This window comes from Pseudorca crassidens, chromosome 3 (genome assembly GCF_039906515.1).
Source record: "Pseudorca crassidens isolate mPseCra1 chromosome 3, mPseCra1.hap1, whole genome shotgun sequence".
In the NCBI taxonomy this organism is placed as follows: domain Eukaryota; kingdom Metazoa; phylum Chordata; class Mammalia; order Artiodactyla; family Delphinidae; genus Pseudorca; species Pseudorca crassidens.
In genome coordinates, this window is record NC_090298.1 from 150,297,646 (window position 1) to 150,316,766 (window position 19,121).

Sequence of the window (19,121 nt, forward strand, 5' to 3'; positions counted from 1 at the left end):
AATTTTCATGTGTTCTGGGAGGGTGGATCACCAATTATAACTTTCAAAGGTTCTTATTTTCATTACCTTCCTATCGTTAGCACACGCTAGACTCGGGTAGCTGCTTGCTATGAGAGCTCACACAGCTAACATTCTAGAGGATGATACACAGAGAGGACCACAGATCATACAAGGCAGAACCATAACTGCATATGCTGTTCTCTTCAGACTTTTCTCCTACAAATACACAAAGTGCCTATATGTAAGCCAAGTTAGCCAAGTTATGAAACTAAATACTCTGCCAAAGATAGTAATGCATTTCCTTTTGGACTAACCATGAGGTCAGGCAAAAGTCTTCCAAACATCCTCACTTATTCTGTTTTCTAATAAAGAAAAGGAAATATAGTCTTCAGGATAAGTGTGATGAATCCCCCAAATTTATCCTGAAGAGGGTGGTTCATTCTTAAATAATAAACTATATCTTCCTATCGCAAACAATTGTTTTCTACTGTAATAATACTCAATAAAAATCATTTTGGGTCCATCTTTGAAGCAGAAATTTAGGGGCAGGAGATGTTTATGTAGCCGGCTTTTCTTCTAGGACCCTGTGGTCTATGTAACTACCATTTGTCCAATAAATACAAGTCTCTTACAGTTCTATGGTGAACTCAACAGGGTTCAGGCTATTGTTTAAGGCTTTTTAAAGAATAAATATCAAATAATCTGAAAAGGCATCTTAAAGGGTAAAAGCGCAGCCATTTTTTTCTGGTTGCTAGCTGCGGAGAATCAAAGGAGAATTTTCTTCCTCTGGACGGCAGACTTCCACTCAGACTAATGGAGAATATGCATTTTAGCAATATCTGATGTGGCACAGAATTTCAAGATGCCAGTTCAACACCTATAATAATCCTGAAGCAAGTAGGGCGTATTGGTGCTGGAATACTGGAAGAAAATTTGGTAATCACAATTTTGGTTAATCATATATGACAACAGATGTCTACAGATGCATGTATAGGTTATACGTTATGTGCATATGTGTTTATACACATATATCAAGTTTTAGGGGAGGTCAAAAGTTGTATCAGCATCTAGAATTTTGTACTTGTTGAACACTTTGTCCCTCACCAGAGATGATATTGGTTGAATGGAAGCATCTCACTTCCCTTGTCAATGGGGGAGGGGGCGGATTTTAATCATGCTTCGCCAATCAGATACCAATCAGACCCTCCATTAGTTTCTTACCTAGATTTCAGAGCTTCTGTAGTCCTCATCCTTCTATGAGGCTTGACTATTCAGCCATTCATTTGATTCTGTCATAGCCAATATGCTTTAAATTTATTCTTCTGTTTTTCTACTTATATTAGTCAGTATTGGCCTCTGTTGCATGCAACTAATGGTTTCTGAATGATGATGTATACACCCTCCCATGCTTCCTGCAACTTCCCACTTTGCAAAACTGAACACAGGATATGTGTTCTCTCCCACCACCATAAAAAGCAAGACTACCCTGGATTTCACTTTTAAAACAGTCTCACATTCACTTACATTAATAAACTACTCTTTTGAGACCAATGAAACTGACCTACCTATGTGTTTTATTTTCCACTGTCCTACCTACTAAAAACTTTAAAAAAAAAAATAACTTCATTGATTGTGAAACACTAATCTTTTCTCAGCACTTGGACAGAACCTGAGTCTATGCAAATAGGTTAGTTCCTCTATTTGGACATCAGTAGCAATATTTTTCCAAGTTTTAAATCATCCACATAACATGTTAAATTATAGTGCCTCTCTTTCTTCTCTGACAGATTCCAACCTTTTGAGTCTCTGCCTTCTTTCTTTGCTACAATAAATTGATCCTTTAAAACATCCAGGTGCAAATGAATTAATGGTCTTCTATTGTGAGTGAGAGTGATGGAAGCCCTCCCCCCTCCTCCTCCACATTGAGGTCCCTTCCCCTTCTGAGAAACCCACATATCAATTAAACTCACCTGCTAATTAAAAGCTTGTTTGGAAAAATCCTTGCTAGTTAGATGCAAAAGAAAAATGTAAAGGCGTCGAAAAATAGAGGCTTTGAATGTCAATTACTTACTTCCTCCTCAGTTCCTGGTTCCTCGGGTTGAATTGAACGCTGGTGAAGAGCTGGGAGAGGGAAAAAAGAAAGAAAAAAGAGGCTTTTTCACCTATATTTCCCCGAGAGTATATCATTGGTTTAGTAACTTCAGCTCTTTGACAGCAATATCAAGATACACAGTTTTTATTCATGAGATGAAAATACCATCTCTCACTCCTTCTCATACAGCCACACAGATTTCCTGTACAAAGGAGTAGAAACCATAGTTCTCACATGTTGACTGTCAACAGTCAAGCCAGAGCCTTTGTGAGTTGGAATATCAAATGAATAAAAGTGAACGTGGAAAGGATGCTAGGTTTTCTTCCTTAATGACACCAGCTGCTAGATCTTCAACCACCACTCCTCCTTCCTATCTGCTTTTTCTTGAGAAATGGGTCCTAAGGGCAGATTTATATGAACACTAGATTGTCTTCTCTTTCTTGTCTACCCCAGACTTAAAAGCTATATTGCTCTGAAGTAACACGCTAAGTACCAAACTATACAAAATAAAAGAAAATTATAAAAATAGAACTCAGGAGACAGGGAAAGTCACAGGTATGAACAAAGACCTTTTAAATGTACCAGACAATGAGAACAAATTAAGTTATTATCTGCCTCAGAAAATGACAGCTAATTGATCCATTTACTCATTCACTCAGTACATTTTTGTTAAAGGTCCACTCTTTGGTAGTCACTGAGTTAGGAGGTGGCGTTAGAATTGTAATTACAATCTAGTCCCAGCCCTTGGGGAGTTTACAGTCTAGAAAAGAAACTTAGAGTAATGGAAATTACAATAGCACGTGACAAAGCTGGTAATAGGACAAACACAGGCAGCTAACCCAGATATGGAAGGTTAAACAAAGGCTTTTAGGAATGGCTACAGTTAAGCTAAAGACAAAAGGTTGAAGATAAAGTACATAGGGAGAATAAGAAGAGAGAAAAAGACATTGCAATGCTGTTGAATGGGCACCATGAAAGAGACCATGACACTTTTTGGGGAACTGTCCATACTTCTTTGGACCGGGAGCACAGAGAGTGAAGGAAAAACCCAGAGAAAGACCAAAATATGATGGTATTTTAAATTGCCTTTTGCAATAATCATAAATTAGTGAGTTTTTAAAATAATAGTGTAAGTAGATGGAAATAGGGAAGGACAAAGATTCTCCATTTCAGGATTTCCTTTATGATGTGCAAAACCAAAACAGGGCATATTTAGGTGGCTATGAAAATACTGTTTACAAAAAATTGAGGGATTTAACTGATTTCACATAATTGAAGCCCAAAACAGATATATTCCATAGAGATTTAAATTCACAGGATTAAGGTAGACTGCATGTCACAGAATGAAGATAATATATTGACTAATATAGCAAAGCCCTGTAAAAACATAAACCCTTCATGGAAAAAAAAATGATTTTCTAATATGTTTATATTCAAAAATAGAACATGGTTTTGAAAAAAGAGAAGATACACACACACAATGGAATACTGCATATCAATGAGATGAAAGCTAATTTTCAATTCAGTTAAGAATTACTGAGCACCTACTATGTGTCAAGCATTTTAATAGGCTCTAGGGCAATCACAGTTGATGAATAATGCAGTCAGGTCCTGAAGCTGAAAAACTAACAGGGAAGCTAGATTATTAAAAAGAACCCTCAGCGAGTGCTCAGTGTTATAATATGTTCCCTCTATTCTATTACCTACAATATAAGGCAAGTAACGTTTCGTATTCACAGCTGTATCACTGGTGCCTAAAATAGTGCCCAGCACAGTGATTAAGTTAAACATGTAACGTGCATCTTGATGAGTGGTCTCTGGATCTGAGGGCTTCAACTCCAGCTTCAATGTAACACTAAGGCTCAAGGCCTTCAATTTTTTCCATATCTTGTTGTTGTCTGAGGCCAGAAGAAACTGTCCTAGCTGTGAAATCCAAAGTTCTTAGATTAAATCCTACGGCCCCAAATTAATCCTCCAAGTTGAAAATCACCTTGGTTTATAATTGCAATGGTTTATAATTGCAATGAAAATAAAATTACAACTTCATACCAAGGTCTATTGTCCCGTGATGGTATCTTCACCTTCATGTCAGCATTCCTCTGACATTTTCTACACTCTAGACACATGGACTTTCTATTCATCACGTACATCACACATTTTCATTTTATGGCTTTTGCCCTTTTCTCTCCATCTGGAATGCTCTTCTCCAAGAACTTTGCATGGTTCACTCTTATCATAAAGGTCTCAGATAGAATGTCACATCTTCAATGAGGCCTTCTCTGACCATCCTTTTAAAATGGCCACACTCACCCATCAGTATTATTCTATCACGTCATCCTGCTTTATATTCTTCATAGCAATTCTTATTATTTGACATTTTCCTCTTGCTTGTGTTTCTTTCCAACCGCTACAACTAGACTGTTAGCTCCATAAAGGAAATGATATTCTTTATCATTAAAGGGTGCCTTGCATATAGCAAGTACTTAATAAATATTTGTTTACTGCATAAATGAATAAGTTATCCAATTATAAGCAGACCTTCATTTAAGTTGAGAGGAACTATGGATATTGCTATCTCTAACAGAAAATTCAGGGCAGTAGCCATAATATTACAACTAACCCATTTTTTAGTGATGTAGAACTACATTATAAATGTAAAGTTGGGATCCATTCTTTAAAGGTATTTAAAAAGAATCTATAATGGACTTGGAGGGCATTATGCTAAGTGAAATAACTCAGACAAATTACTGTATGATATCACATATGTGGAATATAAAAAATATTACAAACTAGAGAATAAAACAAGAAGCAGACTCATAGATATAGAGAGCAAACCAGTGGTTACCACTGGGAAGAGGGAAGGGGGGAGAGGCAAGATAGGTGTAGGTAAAAAAAAAAGGGTTATTATGGGATTATATGAAATCATGTACGTGAAACTTTTGAAAACTGTAAAGCACTATAGAATTTAAAGAATCTTCCATTCAATTAAAAATATTAAAATAAAAACTATTTTAAAGTAAAAAAAAATCCATGAACATTTTGCCCACTCCCTCTCCCCTCCCCTCATAAAAAAGGACTTTTTTTTTTTTAACATCTTCATTGAGTATAATTGCTTTACAATGTTCTGTTAGTTTCTGCTGTATCACAAAGTGAATCAGCATATATATACATATAACCCCATTCCCCCTCCCTCTTTTTTTTTTTTTTTTTTTTTTGCGTTACGTGGGCCTCTCACTGTTCTGGCCTCTCCCGTTGCGGAGCACAGGCTCCGGACGCGCAGGCTCAGCGGCCATAGCTCACGGGCCCAGCCGCTCCAGCGGCATGTGGGATCTTCCCAGACCGGGGCACAAACCCGTGTCCCCTGCATCGGCAAGCGGACTCTCAACCACTGTGCCACCAGGGAAGCCCTCCCCTCCCTCTTACATCTCCCTCCCACCATCCCTATCCCCCCCCCTCTAGGTATGGAGCTGACCTCCCTGTGCGATGCAGCTGCTTCCCACTAGCTATTTTACATTTGGTAGTGTATATATGTCCATGCCACTCTCTCACTTCATCCCAGCCTACCCTTCCACCTCCTGGTGTCCTCAAGTCCATTCTCTATGTCTGTGTCTTTATTCCTGTCCTGGCCCTAGGTTTTTCAGAACGTTTTTTTTAGATTCCATATATATGTGTTAGCATACGGAATTTGTTTTTCCCTCATTTACTTCACTCTGTATGACAGTCTCTAGGTCCATCCACCTCACTACAAATAACAATTTCATTTCATTTTATGGCTGAAAAATATTCCATTGTATATATGTGCCACATCTTCTTTATCCATTCATCTGTCGATGGACACTTAGGTTGCTTCCATGTCCTGGCTATTGTAAATAGAACTGTAATGAGCATTGTGGTACATGACACTTTTTGAACTATGGTTTTCTCAGGGTATATGCCCAGTAGTGGGATTGCTGGGTTGTATAGTAGTTCCATTTTCAGTTTTTTAAGGAACCTCCATACTGTTCTCCAGAGTAGCTGTATCAATTTACATTCCCACCAACAGTGCAAGAGGGTTCCCTTTTCTCCACACCCTCTCCAGCATTTATTGTTTCTGGATTTTTTTTTTTTTTTTTTTGCGGTACACAGGCCTCTCACTGTTGTGGCCTCTCCTGTTGCAGAGCACAGGCTCCAGACGCGCAGGTTCAGCGGCCATGGCTCACGGGCCTAGCCGCTCCATGGCATGTGGGATCTTCCCGGACCGGGGCATGAACCCGTGTCCCCTGCATCGGCAGGCGGACTCTCAACCACTGCGCCACAGGGAAGCCCTTGTTTCTAGATCTTTTGATGATGGCCATTCTGACCGGTGTGAAGTGATACCTCATTGTAGTTTTGATTTGCATTTCTCTAATGATTAATGATGTTGAGCATCCTTTCATGTGTTTGTTGGCAATTTGTGTATCTTCTTTGGAGAACTGTCTATTTAGGTCTTCTGCACATTTTTGGATTGGGTTTTTTTTTGACATTGAGCTGCATGAGCTACTTGTAAATTTTGGAGATTAATCCTTTTCCAGTTGCTTCGTTTGCAAATATTTTCTCCCATTCTGAGGGTTGTCTTTTCGTCTTGTTCATGGTTTCCTTTGCTGTGCAAAAGCGTTTACGTTTCATTAGACCCCATGTGTTTACTTTTGATTTTATTTCCATTACTCTAGGAGGTGGGTCAAAAAGATCTTGCTGTGATTTATGTCAAAGAGTGTTGTTCCTATGATTTCCTCTAAGAATTTTATAGTGTCTGGCCTTATATTTAGGTCTTTAATCCATTTTGAATTTATTTTTGCGTACGGTGTTAGGGAGTGTTCTAATTTCATTCTTTTACATGTAGCTGTCCAGCTTTTAAGCACCACTTATTGAAGAGGCTGTCTTTTCTCCACTGTATATTCTTGCCTCCTTTATCAAAGATAAGGTGACCATATGTGCGTGGGTTTATCCCTGGGCTTTCTATTCTGTTCCATTCATCTATATTTCTGTTTTTGTGCCAGTACCATACTGCCTTGATTACTGTAGCTCTGTAGTATAGTCTGAAGCCAGGGAGCGTGATTCCTCCAGCTCCATTTTTCTTTCACAAGGTTGCTTTAGCTATTCAAGGTCTTTTGTGTTTCCATACAAATTGTGAAATCTTTGTTCTAGTTCTGTAAAAAATGCCATTGCTACTTTGATAGGGATTGCATTGAATCTGTAGATTGCCTTGGGTAGTATAGTCATTTTCACAATGTTGATTCTTCCAATCCAAGAACATGGTATATTTCTCTATCTGTATTATCCTTAATTTCTTTCAACAGTGTCTTATAGTTTTCTGCATACAGGTCTTTTGTCTCCTTAGGTAGGTTTATTCCTAGGTATTTTATTCTTTTTGTTGCAATGATAAATGGGAGTGTTTCCTTAACTTCTCTTTCAGATTATTCATCATTAGTGTATAGGAATGCAAGAGATTTCTCTGCATTAATTTTGTATGCTGCTACTTTACCAAATTCATTGATTAGCTCTAGTAGTTTTCTGGTAGCATCTTTAGGATTCTCTATGTATAGTATCATCTGCAAACAGTGACAGCTGTGCTTCTTCTTTTCTGATTTGGATTCTTTTTCTTTCTTTTTCTTCTCTGATTGCTGTGGCTAAAACTTCCAAAACTATGTTGAATAACAGTGGTGAGAGTGGGCAATCTTGCCTTGTTCCTAATCTTAGAAGAAATGGTTTCAGTTGTTCACCATTGAGAACGATGTTGTCTGTGGGTTTGTCATATATGGCCTTTACTATGTTGAGGTAAGTTCTCTCTATGCCTACTTCCTGGGAAGTTTTTTTTTTTTTTTACCATAAATCACTGTTGAATTGTGTCAAAAGCTTTTTCTGTGTCTATTAGATGAACATATGATTGTATCCTTCAATTTGTTAATATGGTGTATCACACTGATTGACTTGCATATATTGAAGAATCCTTGCATTCCTGGGATGAACCCCACTTAATCATGGTGTATGATCCTTTTAATGTGCTGCTGGATTCTGTTTGCTAGTAATTTGTTGAGGATTTTTGCATCTATGTTCATCAGTGATAATGGCTGTAGTTTTCTTTCTTTGTGACATCTTTGTCTGGCTTTGGAATCAGTGTGATGGTGGCCTCATCATCTTTGTCTGGCTTTGGTATCAGTGTGATGGTGGCCTCACAGAATGAGTTTGGGAGTGTTCCTCCCTCTGCAATTTTTTGTAAGAGTTTGAGAAGGATAGGTGTTAGCTCTTCTCTAAATGTTTGATAGAATTCGCCTGTGAAACCATCTGGTCCTGGGCTTTTGTTTGTTGGAAGATTTTTAATCACAGTCTTAATTTCATTGCTTGTGATTGGTCTGTTTATATTTTCTATTTCTGCCTGGTTCAGTCTAGGAAGGTTGTGCTTTTCTAAGAATTTGTCCATTTTATTGGCATATAATTGCTTGTAGTAATATCTCATGATCCTTTGTATTTCTACAGTGTCAGATATTACTTTTCCTTTTTCATTTCTCATTCTGTTGATTTGAGTCTTCTCCCTTTTTTTCTTGATGAGTCTGGCTAATGGTTTATCTCTTCAAAGAGCCAGCTTTTAGTTATATTGATCTTTGCTATTGTTTCCTTCATTCCTTTGCATTTATTTCTGATCTGACCTTTATGATTTCTTTCCTTCTGCTAACTTTGGGGTTTTTTGTTCTTATTTCCCTAACTGCTTTAGGTGTAAAGTTAGGTTGTGGATTTAAGATGTTTCTTGTTTCTTGAGGTAGGACTGTATTGCTATAAACTTCCCTCTTAGAACTGCTTTTGCTGCACCCCATAGGTTTTGGATCATCGTGTTTTCATTGTAGTTTGTCTCTAGGTATTTTTTTATTTCCTCTTTGATTTATTCAGTGACCTCTTGGTTATTTAGTAATGTATTGTTTAGCCTCCATGTGTTTGTATTTTTTACAGTTTTTTTCCTGTAGTTGATATGTAGTCCCGTAGCATTGTGGTTGGAAAAGATACTTGATACAATTTCAATTTTCTTAAATTTACCAAGGCTTGATTTGTGACGCAAGATATGATCTGTCCTGTAGAATACTGCATGACTACTTGAGAAGTAACTGTATTCTGTTGCTTTTGGATGGAATGTCCTATAAATATCAATTAAGTCCATCTTGTTTAATGTGTCACATAAGCTTGTGTTTCTTTACTTATTTTCAGTTTTGATGATCTGTCCATTGGTGAAAGTGGGGTGTTAAAGTTCCCTACTATGATTGTGTTACTATCGATTTCCCCTTTTATCACTGTTAGTATTTGCCTTATGTATTGAGGTGCTCCTATGTTGGGTGCATAAATATTTACAATGATTATATCTTTTTCTTGGATTGATCCCTTGATCATTATGTAGTGTCCTTCTTTGTCTCTTGTAATAGTCTTTATTTTAAAGTCTATTTTGTCTGATATGAGAATTGCTACTCCAGCTTTCTTTTGATTTCCATTTGCATGGAATATCTCTTCCATCCCCTGACTTTCAGTCTGTATGTGTCCCTAGGTCTGAAGTGGGTCTCTTGCAGACAGCATATATACAGGTCTTGTTTCTGTATCCATTCAGCCAGTCTATGTCTTTTGGTTGGAGCATTTAATCCATTTATATTTAAGGTAATTATGGATATGTATCTTCCTATTACCATTTTCTTAATTGTTTGAGTTTGTTTTTGTAGGTGTTTCTCTTCTTCTTGTGTTTCCTGGCTAGAGAAGTTCCCTTAGCATCGTTGTAAAGCTGGTTTGGTGGAGCTGAATTCTCTTAACTTTTGCTTGTCTGTAAAGGTTTTCATTTCTCTGTCAAATCTGAATGAGATCCTTGCTGGGTAGAGTAATCTTGGTTGTAGGTTTTTCCTTTTCATCACTTTAAATATGTCCTGCCACTGCCTTCTGGCTTGCAGGGTTTCTGCTGAAAGATCAGCTGTTAACCTTATGTTGTATGGTTACAACAACCTTGTATGTTGTTTGTTGCTTTTCCCTTGCTGTTTTTAATATTTTCTCTTTGTATTTAATTTTTGATCATTTGATTAATATGTGTCTTGGTGTGTTTCTCCTTGAATTTATCCTGTATGGGACTCTCTGCGCTTCCTGGACTTGATTGACTATTTCCTCTCCCATGTTAGGGAAGTTTTCCACTATAATCTCTTCAAATATTTTCTCAGTCCCTTTCTTTTTCTCTTCTTCTGGGATCCCTACAATTCGAATGTTGGTGCATTTAATGTTGTCCCAGAGGTCTCTGAGACTGTCCTCAATTCTTTTCATTCTTTTTATTCTGCTCTGCTGTAGTTATTTCCACTATTTTATCTTCCAGGTCACTTATCCATTCCTCTGCCTCAGTTACTCTGCTATTGATTCCTTCTAGAGAATTTTTAATTTAATTTGTGTTGTTCATCATTGTTTGTATGCACTTTAGTTCTTCTAGGTCCTTATTAAATGTTTCTTGTATTTTCTCCATTCTATTTCCAAGATTTTGGATTACCTTTACTATCATTACTTTGAATTCTTTTTCAGGTAGACTGACTATTTCCTCTTCACTTGTTTGGTCTGGTGGGTTTTTACCTTGCTCCTTCATCTGCTGTATGTTTCTCTGTCTTCTCATTTCTTTTAACTTACTGTGTTTGTTTTGGGGTCTCCTCTTTGCAGGCTGCAGGTTCGTAGTTCCTGTTGTTTTTGGTGTCTGTTCCCAGTGGGTAAGGTTGGTTCAGTGGCTTGTGTAGGCTTCCTGGTGCAGGGGACTGGTGCCTGTGTTCTGGTGGATGAGGCTGGATCATGTCTTTCTGGTGGGCAGAACCGCATTTTGTGTGTTTTGGGGTGTCTGTGACCTTATGATTTTAGGCAGCCTCTCTGCTAACGGGTGGGGTTGTGTTCCTGTCTTGCTAATTTTTTGGCATGGGGCGTACAGCACTGGAGTTTGCTGGCCGTTGGTTGGAGCTGGGTCTTAGCTTTGAGACAGAGATCTCTGGGAGAGCTCTTATGATTCATATTACATGGGGCCGGGAGGTGTCTGGTGGTCCAATATCCTGAACTTGGCTCTCCCACCTCAGAGGCTTTGGCCTGACACCATGCCGGAGCACCAAGACCCTGCCAGCCACACGGCTCAGAAGAAAAGGGAGAAAAAAAGAAAGAAAAAAAAATAATAAAAAAAAATTAATTATTAAAATTAAGAAGTAATAATAAAAAAGAAGATAGCAATGAAACCAATAAAGAAATCCACCAATGATAACAAGCGCTAAAAACCATACTATGGTAAACAAAAAAATCAGAAACAAGTCAGTCACAGACAGCAAACCCCAACTCTACAGTTGCTCCCAAAGTCCACTGCCTCAATTTTGGGATGATTTGTTGTCTATTCAGGTACTCCACAGATGCAGGGTACATCAAGTTGATTGTGGGGATTTAATCCACTGCTCCTGAGGCTGCTGGGAGAAATTTCCCATACCCTTCTTTGTTTGCACAGCTCTTGGGGTTCAGCTTTGGATTTGGACCCACCTCTGTGTGTAGGTCACCCTCAGGCATCTGTTCCCCACCCAGACAGGAGAGGGTTAAAGCAGCAGCTGATTAGGGGGCTCTTGCTCACTCCTGTGGGGGGAGGGAGGGGTACTGTTATAATTGGAATGCAGGGAGAGCCTGCGGTGGCAGAGGCCAGCATGATGTTGCAGCAGCCTGAGGCATGCTATGTGTTCTCCCGGGGAAGTTGCCCCTGGATCATGGGACCCTAGCAGCGGCGGGCTGTACAGGCTCCCGGGGTTAGGGTGTGACCTGTGCTCGCACACAGGATTCTTGGTGGCTGCAGCAGCAGCGTTAGCATTTCATGCCCATCTCTGGTGTCCAAGCTGATAACCACGGCTCGCACCCATCTCTGGAGCTTGTTTAGGTGGTGCTCTGAATCCCCTCTCCTCGTGCACCCCGAAACAATGGTTTCTTGCCTCTTCGGCAGGTCCAGACTTTTTCCCGGACTTCCTCCCGGCTAGCTGTGGCGCACTTGCCCCCTTCAGGGTGTGGTCATGCAGCCAACCCCAGTCCTCTCCCTGGGGTCTGACCTCCGAATCCTGAGCCTCATCTCCCAGCCCCCACCCGTCCTGGCAGGTGAGCAGACAAGCCTCTCGGGCTGGTGAGTGCTGGTTGGCACTGATCCTCTGCAGAAATCTCTTCACTTTGCCCTCCTCACCCCTGTTGCTGCACTCTCCTCTGTGGCTCCAAAGCTTCCCCCCTGCCACCCCCGTCTCCACCAGTGAAGGGCCTTCATAGTGTGCGGAAACCTTTCCTCCTTCACAGCTCCCTCCCAGAGGTGCAGGTCCCATCCCTATTTTTTGTCTCTGGGTTTTCTTTTTTTCTTTTGCCCTACCCAGGTATGTGGGGATTTTCTTGCCTCTTGGGAGGTCTGAGGTATTTTGCCAGTGTTCAGTAGATGTTCTCTAGGTGTTGTTCCACATGTAGATGTATTTTTGATGAAGCCCCCCCCTCCAGAAAAGTACTTACTTTTAAGATACATTTATTCTGAAAAAAAGTTTTGATCTCAAAATGACTCAATGGGCACAAGAATATAGAGGGTAAAAAACTTCCAGGGTAATTTCCTTTAATATTTTAACCTTCAAATAGCTTTTTTAATTGAGCATAAAATACCTTCACTCATCTTGGTTATAAAGAAAAGTACAGTGTGAAGAATGTCTGTAAGGCCCATGAATTACTCTTTTTTTAAAAATAAGGACTAAGGCCTAGATTTCAGCAGTGACTAGATCACTGTAGGACAAACTCTGCAGAGAACTGAACAAAATACAGAACTGATTTCTCTGTTAGCATCATGACAAACAGTATTCTGAAATGGACAAAAAGAAAAACACCCAAGCCACTTCTCCAAAGTTTAAATTATGAGCAAACACTACATTATGAGTGACCATGGTCCTTTATGAGTGTGATTCATATGGTCAGGTTTTTTTTTTGCGGTATGCAGGCCTCTCACTGTTGTGGCCTCTCCCGTTGCGGAGCACAGGCTCCAGACGTGCAGGCTCAGCGGCCATGGCTCACGGGCCTAGCCGCTCCGTGGCATGTGGGATCTTCCCGGACTGGGGCATGAACCTGTGTCCCCTGCATCGGCAGGCGGACTCTCAACCACTGCACCACCAGGGAAGCCCCATATGGTCAAATTTTAGTTAAACAGCTATTCATTTCATTTCTATGGAAAAGGCAGAATATAAATTAGGGAGGTAACATACGGTAGTGGTTAAAAACATGGATGTTGGAACCAGTTACCCCTAGATTCATAACTCATCCATTTACTATCTATGAGTTCTTGGGCTAATTTACTATGAGTTTGTGAATCACAGTTTCCCCATCTGTAAAATACAGATAGTAATTCTCACTGCTGCAAAGCTGTGAGCTTAAATCGGATAATGAATGTGTTGAACATAGTACCTGACACATAGTAAAAGTTCAATAAATGTTAGCAATTATTATTAGCCTCATTATGTTTAAAAGAAAATTAAAAAGTGAAGTGACTTACTGTAATAAGTATAAAATTAACTCTTAAATTCAAATATTTTAATTGATTTTTGAAATTTAGGTATTTGAAACACAGGATTTTTGTTATATTTTCCCTTTGTTGGTATTATCTTTAATTTCTAAAGGAACCACTTGCCTGCTCCATGTCTCAGCTTTTATATTTGCCCATATTTCATGGTGATTTCCCAGTGCTTCTCTGGTGCAATAGTAAAATCAGGCTTCATTTTATTTTTTTGTTTTATATGCAGAGGCTGTGATCTGAAAATTTCTGTAGTATTTGGCTTCTCATATCTGAAGTCCCTCTTAGAAGTTTCCTAATATGTTTTGCATCTCTTTATCAGGAATTTAAGTAATTTTTGCTGATGTCGTCATTCTCTTTATTTAGAAAATCTTAGGTTCATCTAGGTTGCATTCTACTTGGTGGAGAACGGTTACCCTACACCTTCAGAAAGCAACCAGGGAAGCTGATTCAGATAAAAAACTTGCCTACAATTTTGTTTTCACCTTATCTCCTGTCCTTTGCATTCATCTGGTATAGTCCTAAAATGTCCAAATCAGGATGTGTGCAGTGCTTAACAACAGAATGCAAAACTTCTCACTAGGTTAATCCTTTATTCTCTTTGAAAAACAGAATTCACCTTTTTTCTCCTGGACAGTAAGAATAATTCTGTTTTTCCAGAAATATGCAATGTTTTCTTACCCTTGAAGCCTGTATATGGAAAACCAACCAGAGCAGGGTTTTATTTTGTTTTGTTTTGTTTTTTTATTTGTACATTATGCAATTTTTTTAAAATCCACAGTCAGCTGGAGTTCCAGAGATCTGAATTATGTGCTAAGTACTCTGGTTAATTAGAGTGCTATTTAATTTTTGTAATTCAGCCTGAGCCTGAATAGTGCAAAACCCATCTGACCTGTATCTTACAGTCATCCGTTTGCCACAAGTCTCAGACCTTTTTAATGATGAGCCGCTCTAACTGGTAATCACCTTTGGGCCTCCTGTTCCTTCGCTTTACAAATTAAAAAGGAGCCTGCAAAAACATGCTGGTGCAGGGTGCATAGGCTATATGGTGAGGGTGCAAGAGTAGAAAACTATCAGCATTCCTGAATACTGATGACTGAAAAATGTAGTGAAGACATCTCCAATCATCTTCCACTATTTGTGCATTTAGGAAAAAAAAAAAAAAAAGAGGAAGAAGAGGCACATTGAGCTTAAAGGGAGAGTGGCAGGGGACGAGCTGGAGAAGTAGATGTGGGTCATGTCTTGTATGGTATGTGCTTATGAGAGAGAGGAGGCTGTCATGATTAGATTGCAGTTTTAAAAGATCCTAGGTATAGACTGAATTAGAGGGATGAATATTAAAGTGATACAAATAGTGAGCTGGCTTGCTGTAATAATCCAAGCAAGAAAGAACACTGAGTTGTATACAGGACGATAGCACTAAAAAAATCACTCATTTAAATATTATTTATTAAACAACTACCATGTTAGGCCCTATTTTAGATGTTGGGACACAGTTTTGAGTACAAGTGACAAGATTCCTTCTCTACTAAAGTTTACTTTCTAATTGGAGGCAACTGAGAGGAAGAATGAATAAATAAATAATAGATAAAACTGTCTGGTTACTGTAGGATGATGAACTCAGGGAGAGTTGGAGGGGGCTTCAGATTGGGAGATTAGGGAAAAAAAAGTGTTCTCTGAACAGAGGACACCAAAACGAAGTACTGACCAATAAGAAAAGCACTCACAAAGTATCCTAAGCAGGAACAAGGTTGTATATTCAAAGCAAAGAATGAAAGTTGGTGTGATGAGCAGAGTAGGAGGTGGGAGAATAAAAGTCAGAGAAACAGGACTTTTGAAGTTGGATAGAGTTTGGATGTTAAGTGAAGATTTTTATGAAAGGAAAGAACATGACTGGAATTAGGTTTTTAAGAGATCACCCTGGCTCCTGAGTAGTTCACGACTGCAGAGGTCAAAAAGAGGCAAAACTAGCCCAGTTCCTAAATATTTTACTTTAGCACAAGTGACAATGATGAGAGCGGCAGAGATGGAGAACAGAGGCAGGGTTTGGGAGATTTTGGAGGTAACACTGGCAGCCCTTACTGATAAACTGAATATGGAGGTCGGAAGAAAGAAACAAATCAAGGAAAAATTCTCGATCTTGAGCTTTGGCAATTACGTGGATGCAGTGCCATTTGTGAGATGGCACAACTCAGGTAAGATTAGGAGAGGAAAATATGGCTAAGATGCGGATGTTGGCATGCCCATGACAACATCCATGCAGATATGCCAGATTGGAAGTTATGGTCATGAGGCTGGAGTTGGTGATAAGTTCACAAAGGAGACATAAATGTGACACTCATTAGGAAACAGGTGGTGTTTTATGGCATGAAAGTAGATGAGCATGTAGATAGAAAATGCCAAGGTTGGTGTGTTCTATGGGCAAGCAGAGTAGCAGACATCTGGAAGAGTGAGAAGGGGAACCCAAGGGGTTGGAGGAAAACCAGTGTGTGTCATGAAAGTCAAGAGCAGGATGAAGTTCAAGAAGCAGAGAGGAGTCCACTGTGAGAAATTCTGCTGAGAGCTCAAATAATGGAAGAGGGAGAAAAGTGGATGAGTTCCAAGATGTATGTATGTATTCAATCATAGGACTTGTATGTATGTATTCAATCATAGGACTTGTTGATGGACTGGATGTAGTCCATAGATCAAGAAGGTAGCCCTTCACCATGTCACTCTGGCCTCCGTCCTACTTCTCTGCCTCCCTCCTACTTTTGGTCCATCATCCCACAAAAACAGTCAACAAAAAGTACGCATTTCTAATCTGCTATTCTTTCTGGGCCTCTAATTTTTCTCTTACACCGCCCCTTTTTCACAATGTTGTGGATAAATACAGGTTAGAGTCTTCCTTCAAAAATCTCCAGCAGCCTTCCTTTGCCTGAGTTTAAATGAAAAATTCTACCTTCAAAGCTCAGCTTTCATGCATCTGACCCACCAAATGGTCTCTGATTGCCCCTGCAGAATTATTCTTTCTTCTGCTATTTCCATAGTATATTGCTTGTACCTATATATGGAACTTTTACAATTCTGCCATGGGGTATTTATATTTCAGCTTCCCCTATTACACTGAAAATATCTTGAAAAGAATCTCTAAAAATTTGGGCTGAAGCAACAACAGCAGTAGCAACAATAAAACAACAACAGTAGCAGGAGCACCGGGTCAAAAATCATCATTGATATCTAAGTGCTTGGTATGAGTCAGGCGTAATACTCAGCACTTTAAATAGATCACGTTATTGAATATTTCTTGACTCTTTGGAGCAAGTACCAGTATTATTTTAACTTTACAGATGAAGAACCTGAGGCAGAGAAAGGCAAGTCACATGTCTGAGATCAAATGACTATTGTGCATGGAGCATACGCACACAGAGCAAGATCTGAAGTTTGTCTTTTCCCCAAGTTTATGGGGTCTTCCCAGTGGCAATGCATAGAAACAATCACTGGACTCATTTCAGAAAGATAAGAGTAACTTAACTTCATTATTATACATTTCTGGTTAAGAGCTCCTTTGGCTTCCGAATCAATCAAACATTACAGCTTTAGTCTGTTTTCTAGAGAGTGTGTATGTTGTGAAGGAGCGTCTTTGATCTGCCATGGTCCACATGCACCTTTAACTGAGGTCTGCTTAGGAGGACAGTTAATTTAATTACCAGGATCCAAGCTACATGTGTGCCTAGGACACCGTGAATGAGGCTGAAGTTGGTAGCCTGAAAACGGGGAACAAAATAAAAGCATCCACCAGATCACTGGGCCACAGGGGAGAGAACTTGGGGTGCACTTGCTTTAAGGAGCCCTTGACACAGCACAGTAGGAAAGCTGCTGAGTTTGGCCAATATCCTATAGCTCAATGAAAGAAGATTTCATGTCTAATTATGGGTGAGCTATTTTTGTCATAGTCCCCTACAGGGTCACTGCTTCTAATCCTGCACTTATTAATTTGGGAGACATTTTGGAAAATACTTGAGATTAAGACTGATGGGTGCTATTTTAAACTATATTCTAAAGAGAGAAGCTGAAATCAGCAAGTCAGTGCATCCTTTGGTAAGTTGACAGGCGGTGAATTGTAGTAAAAGGAATGAAGCTTCAGGCCAAAATTAAGTCCTATAAAGCACAGCTTTATAGTCATTTCTGGGGCTGTGAAACCTGGTTCTGTTAGTACAAGGACATTTAGTCTCTAGAAAAATTTTGTTTGAATGCCTCAGAATTAGGATACCAATCAGTGAAGAGTGGTAATAGCTTGTCTGGTTTTTTAAAAACATTTACACTTCACTTTTCCTTTCCTTGGTCTGGATCTTCATCACCTCATACCTAGGTTATAATACTCTCCTAATGAGTCTATTTGATGGTCATTCTTAGGTCTACCCTATTCCGCAAGCTGCAACCAATGGATCCTTTCTAAAACATCACTTGGACCATGTCATTCACCATCCCCCGTTGTAGAATCTACAACGTCTCCCTGCTGTCCATTCCATATAATTGGACTTGACATTCAACTCGCCCCACCCTACGGGTTCAATCTGAAAGTAAATCCTCTCAGTCCCACTGATTCCAAATTCTTCCTCATCACATAGACATACATACTTGGCTTTTCTTCTTACCTCTTCTATCTCAATCCATACTTTTTGGTTTTCAATGTCTAGCAGAAAAATCACTTCCTTAATGAACCTCTTCCTGATAATTCCCTACCCCTTTATTTAGTGATTTATTAATTCATCACCTGTTTTCAATGCAGCACAGAATGCAAGTTTCTAACAACCTTAACTAATTGCCTTATAAATGCGCTCTATTTCTCTCATGTACATGTATTGTCTTCTCAATTTAACAAATGCCTCGAGAGAACACATGGATTTTTGTAGTTGTTGTTATGCGACTCCCTATACTCTAACACAGTGTTAGGTAAGCAGAAGGAACTTAAAAATTATGTGTTGAAGGAAGTAAAAAAAAAAAAAAGAAAAATCTACATGGCAGAGTGGAAAGTGCACCAGATTGAGAACTTGCAATGCAGGTTCTGGTTTTGATGGTAGCACTTATCAACTGGCTGGTGTTCAGTAAATCATTTAACTCCTCTAAGAGCCAACTGACAAATTTGTAAGTTAAGAGCAGTAATAGTATCTTCCCTACTTATTGCAAAAGCACGATGCAAAGAAGAAAGGAAATGACGTATGTAAGTGTTTTCTTTACAAAAAGAAGACATTTCTATATTTGACTATATTTCCACATGCAGCATGGAAAGCAATCTTCCTCCATCCTGGAGATATTTTGGAAATTTATTTTTAGTTGGTTGATACAGTGAACAAGAATGAACAATTGAAATAAAACAATATGAAAAGTGATTTGCAATATGACCAAACAAAAGACTTATACACAAGGGTTCAGAGTAGCTTTTTGCATAATAGCTCAAAATTGAAAATAAACCAAACCTCTATCAAAAGTTAATAA

General features: G+C 39.1%; 1 long non-coding RNA gene across 1 annotated transcript in view; it reads right to left on the reverse strand.

The window, feature by feature from the left end:
• Positions 1-2,071: 2,071 nt before the first annotated feature.
• The window catches only part of LOC137220891 (uncharacterized), a 347,504-nt gene continuing 330,454 nt past the window's right edge, over positions 2,072-19,121 (reverse strand). The window contains exon 3 of the long non-coding RNA XR_010941829.1: positions 2,072-2,121. This is a non-coding gene — a long non-coding RNA (uncharacterized lncRNA). The remainder of the gene's footprint in view (positions 2,122-19,121) is intronic.